The sequence below is a fragment of the Arachis hypogaea genome, chromosome 18, assembly GCF_003086295.3.
Source record: "Arachis hypogaea cultivar Tifrunner chromosome 18, arahy.Tifrunner.gnm2.J5K5, whole genome shotgun sequence".
Taxonomy (NCBI): Eukaryota; Viridiplantae; Streptophyta; class Magnoliopsida; order Fabales; family Fabaceae; genus Arachis; species Arachis hypogaea.
Window position 1 is genome coordinate 28,007,423 of NC_092053.1, and position 5,662 is coordinate 28,013,084.

Genomic DNA, 5,662 nt, shown 5'->3' on the forward strand with positions numbered 1-5,662 from the left:
CCGAGGTCGTCGAAGTATACTGATGGGTTGGCGACTTTCATGAAGACGAAGAGCAGGGTGGTATGTAGTTTGCTAATCTTTGTTAACTTTTACTTGAATTAATTGTTATTTGATTTATTTTATTAGTTAGTTTTAATATGTGTAGTCTAAGTCGTTAGAGCGTGAGGCGACATCGGCGGAGACCTTTAAGTATACCCATATGTTGAAGGCCAACAAGGAGAGATTTGCTGATGAGCGGTCTGCGGCTCATTATGTGAGTTTCAATTAATTCTAAGTTTGAAATGTATTCAGTTTAAAGTCAATTAATCATCATCCTAATTACAATGTGTGTTACACAGGAGGACTATACGTAGAGATTGGAGGCCGCGACCCAGCAATCTCAGCCTAGTAGGGACGACCTTGGCTCCAATGCCTCAATCGTTGATCCTGATTGGGTTTGTCGTGAGACTGCCTCTAAGCCCTACAAGAATCGCATCTACTGGTTGGGGTTGTTCTTCACCAGTGGCCTCCGCACCTCTACATTGGCAGCTTCATCTGCCTCTGCCTCTACCACTAGTCCTGCCGATCTCGAGGAAGTTGTCGATTTGAGGCAGAAGCTCACACAGGAGCTTCACCAACAAGCTTAGCAGTTTGAGGAGAGGTACAACGAGCTTCTTGCACGCATGGGAGACACCATTGCCATCAAGTCAGAGCTGATAGAGAAGCTGGAGTGGCTAGAGTGCTTGCGAGATCAGATGGCAGTGTATGAGATGCGTGCTGGAGGCAGCGACGCTGCTGGTAGGGCACCAACATCAGCTCCTAGTCCGCCGCCTCAGCAGGGAAAAGACGACGACAACAACGATTACCTGGATCTGTAGAGTTTAAGGATTTAATTTATTTTATGTCTATTTCATTATATTTTACTTTTTTTACTTTTTATTATATTCAGACCTTTGATATTTAATAAAATCATTAGTCGATTTCTGGTATTTAGAATTTATGTACTAATCTTGTAAAAAAATTAATTTGACTACTAATTGTGCGCTAATTGTGAAAAAAAAAAGAAAAACTGCATACCATTGAATTTATTGGCGTAATAATCCGACGGTAAATGGGCGCCACAAACTTAACATGGCGCCAAAATTACCGTCGAAAAAATCTGCCGGTAACCAACTGCTTATTTTCGTCATATTAATTGCAAAATCTGACGCAAAATTCGCCAGTAATTAACATCAGACGACATAATCCGTAGATAAATATTTTTCGACGCCGTTTATACCGTCAAATTCATTCTGATGATATTCAACAATTTTCTTATAATATTAGTTCTATTTTTTATGGATAAATTTATCAACATTTTAAACACTCATAGTAAAAATGATATTTATCCTTTTCAAATTCATCAACAAAACCTATATAAAGCCTTTCAACTATCTTCCTCTCAGTATAAAGTAAGAGATAATATTAAGAAATTCAATTTTTTTCTATCTTGTTTTTAATGATTTTTTCATAATAATGTTCATAGTTGAAATTTGAAAAATCTCATAATTGTAGTAATTGAAATAATGAGAGTCAATACCAAACAAATTAAACGATCAATAAAAAAATATAATACATATTTTCATATTTCCATTCATCCTTGGCATAACTCATTATTAGAAATAATCCATTCAATATATATAATTGGTTTTTTGTTGCAACACTTGACAAAAATCGTGACTAACTTCTAATATATTCTTGTTAAATATAAAATAAAGACAAATTCATAGAGTGTAATAGTATTAGAAATAATACTAATATTCCCGTGGATCCAGAAATTACTTTTTTTGTTTTTTAAGTATTTCACAAATAACGTCAAGCATACATAGCAAAATACATACAAAATTTAAATGATGACCCTATCTAGCTAGTGTCTCTGCCAGCTCTATGCAAAGTACATATCTGGTTAAGCCTTTCAATTTCATCATTAGCAATTAAGTTTGTAACATGAGTTTCTTGAACAACTCAAGCGATCGTGACCCTTAATTGAACAACTAATGTAAGTTTAGAAAAAATTGAGGAACACAACAAATTTCTGTAGCTGTTAAAACAAGTATTAACTGCACTCTCTGAGTAAATTAAACAACAAATACAATAGGCACAAACAATCCAATTTGTTCATAAATTAATATCACAAGCATTTTTTTTACACCTTTCTAACTTTATAAATAATTATGCAAAATTTAGAATTATCAATTTTTTTTCGAATAACTGCTCATAATTTTTAAGCAAAAATATACCATATATTTTTTTAACACTAAAAGAGGTATATTGAGCATTTTCTAGAACATTTTTAAGGACAAAATTGACATAAGCTAAAAACTCAATTAACTCGAAAATATTTTCTCTATTCAAAGGTTGAATACTTCATCACAACCTCTAAAGACACATACTTGAAATGTAAACCATCAAATGGATGTCTTCATCAGTAAACTGATATTTTCAATAGTTTGCTTTTTAAGTACTTTGTCTTTATGTATATGACAAGATTGAGCCATTAAATCATTATAATATTTCACACATACAACATGTGGGGAGGTAAGAACAAAGCTTTCATAAGATAGAAATGCGCACTTATCTCCACTATTATTAGCTTCTTCCATCTTGTAGACCTAACTATGAAAATGTACTTTTTCATTATTGCAAGCGCCATCATATTTGCTAAATAAGTAACAAGCCAAACGATAACCACTACAAAACGAGTAATTTTATCCAAAACGGTGCAATTTCTTATATAAGTGCTTTTAAAAAAAATTACGGCCGTCTAGAGCCATGGCAATTTAATGTGCTATAAAATTATATAATTTAATTCGAATGCATTGTTTATGTAAGTTAGTTTATACATACATCAAATTATATAATTTTATATTAATAAAAATAATTTTTTATATTAATTTTGTGATTTTAAAAAAATAAATGTAATTAAATAATTGAGTACTGTCACTGCAGTAAAATTGAATTCAAAAGAATAAAATTGTCTATATATGTATAATCAATTTCACTTGCTAGGATAAGTCTTAGTTGCATTGGTTATTATTACTATTATTTCTCCACTCTTCCACTTGTATTAAAGATAAGATTGTCATTTGATTTGATGTGATTACATTCTTATTTTTATTGGTTTTCTTTTCAGTTATAGTGTTATACAATACTTAAATGCGCTTTTTGATGATTGATCTTTTTATTTTGCATTTCATTTTCCCCATTATTTTCTTTTCATCAACTAATCTATGGATGCATGCATTGGGAAATTGCAATATAGGAGCCATGACGATGATGAGCATATCATTATATTATTGATGTTGCATCATCTATCATCTTCTGATTACCTACCTTGGCACCATTCGTTGATCTGCTAGAATATTATATAATAAGAAGAATTTTAGGTATTTCTGAAATATCAGTATTTTAATAGTTATTGTTATTGAATTTTTTTTTAAGTTAGAAGTGAAATTTGAATTTATGATCTGTTGTTAATTTTATTAATTATAAAAAATATATAATATATATTAATTAAAATTAACAATTCAAATTATTAAAACACTAATATTTTAAAATTTTAATCATATGTATAATCTTTTTTCATTCACATTTTTATGATATCCTTTTTTATTGTTTCATTCTCAAAAGAGTTAGCAATGCTTTTAAAATATATGATGCAACATGGAACGAAATATATATGATTAGTGATTCTCAATGCAATTATTTCTCAACATCACGAATCTCCATTCAATCTCGTGAAGCTCCAACTGATGAATAAATTGAAGTCATGCTTGGACTTATTTTTTTCGATCTGTGGTTACTGACTCGATTCCAAAGAGGAGAAAAAGCACACAATGCTTATAAGTCAACAAAAAACAATTGACAAACAAATTCATAAAAAATTATTAAAATAAACACGATAGACAACAAACTCACATAAGAATAAACACCCAATCTCAATATATTTTTTTTCGATAAATCAAACATCCTCAATCCCAATGGTAAGACAAAGATTCAAAAAATAAGAATTAACCAAAAGAGAGACGCAAGGAACTTGCAAATTTCACACTCGAGTTTTGTATGATGGGCTTCAAATTCATGGTTTTATTTCTCAAAAATATTTGTTCCCAACACACCACCTCTTTCCCTTTTAGCAAATTTACTATGCGAATGATTACCATGTGTTCATAACACGCAGCAGAAGAAAAGAAAATAATCCTAAATATCTATTTTGTACTTAAACTTTATTTGAATAATATATAGATCAGATCTACAACTATCTTTGAACGCTTTAGTAAAATTTTTATTTTTCGATTATACGAAGACTTTATGCGTATCCACATCGAAACCAATCTTTGCTGTTAACTCATTGACTAACGCAGCGAAAGAAAAGAAAGTAATCCTAAAGATCTATTTTGTGTTTAAACTTTATTTGAATAATATATAGATCAAATCTAAATATCTTTGGACATTTTAGTAAAAACTTTATTCTTCAATTGTACGAAGACTCTATGCGTATCCACATTGAGACAAATCTTTGCTGTCAACTCCTTGACCAATGGATATCTGATCTAAATTGAGAAACATCTTTGCAACTCTCTTTGCACACCATAAATTCTTCTCCAAGAATTAAGCTCACATACGTTTATGTGTGTAGAGGTAAAGGAATAAAACTCTTGTTATTAGTCTCTGATTTCCTCTACTCTTGTCATACATATATATATAGTATGAGATTTGTTATTGATTTCAAATTTGAATCTCAATTCAAATTTAAATCATATCTTTTTATTTTAAACTTAAATATTTTAAATTTATGAATCATATCATAATTCAATTTGAAACAGAATCAGTTAGGATCTCATCCAAATTTAGAATTCAAATTTAGAAATAGATCGAATAACTAATTATTCTCAAATCTCATTTAATATTCTCAATTATCATATTATTATTATATTCTTGGTGCTAGCAAAGAATACAATAATATTCTATTTGAATTAATATAATTATTTATTTGAGAGTAAAGTATTGTTTTTGTCCCCAACGTTTGGGGTAAGTCCTATAATTGTCCCTAACGTTTCATTCGTCCTATTTATGTCCCCAACGTTCCAAAACTGATTCAATGTTACCCTCCCGTTAACTCGACTGACGGAACACTAACGGAGATGCCTATGTCGACGCGACACGTTGGTAACCCCAAACGTGTGTAGTGACAAAAGTTTCCCTTCGCGCGTAATATTTTCTTTAACCATACGAAACTCTTGCATTCAGAGCAGAGCAACAAAAACGTAACACTTCACGTTCTACCCACACTCCCTGAACCCTGTCGATCTTTTCACCTCTGTTCTTCGCGCTCGATTACTAAGGAAGAAGACAGATTGAAGCAAGTTTGTGTGGTGTATATTCCCTACACAGGAGAGCATTGCCTGGTCTTGGTGGTACCAAATACGTTGAAACGGCACAGACTAAAAAGGTATGTGCAATCTATGTTTGATTTTCATTTAAAGTGAATATATCATGCAAGTAAAGATGTTACTGCAAAGGGTTTCTTTGATTGCAATGTTGTTGCTGTTAGGGTTTGGGGTTATTGATTTAAGTACAATGTTTTAATTTACACTTTCTGCCCTGCACAATGATTACCGTTGTTTTATGATGTTTAAAACTT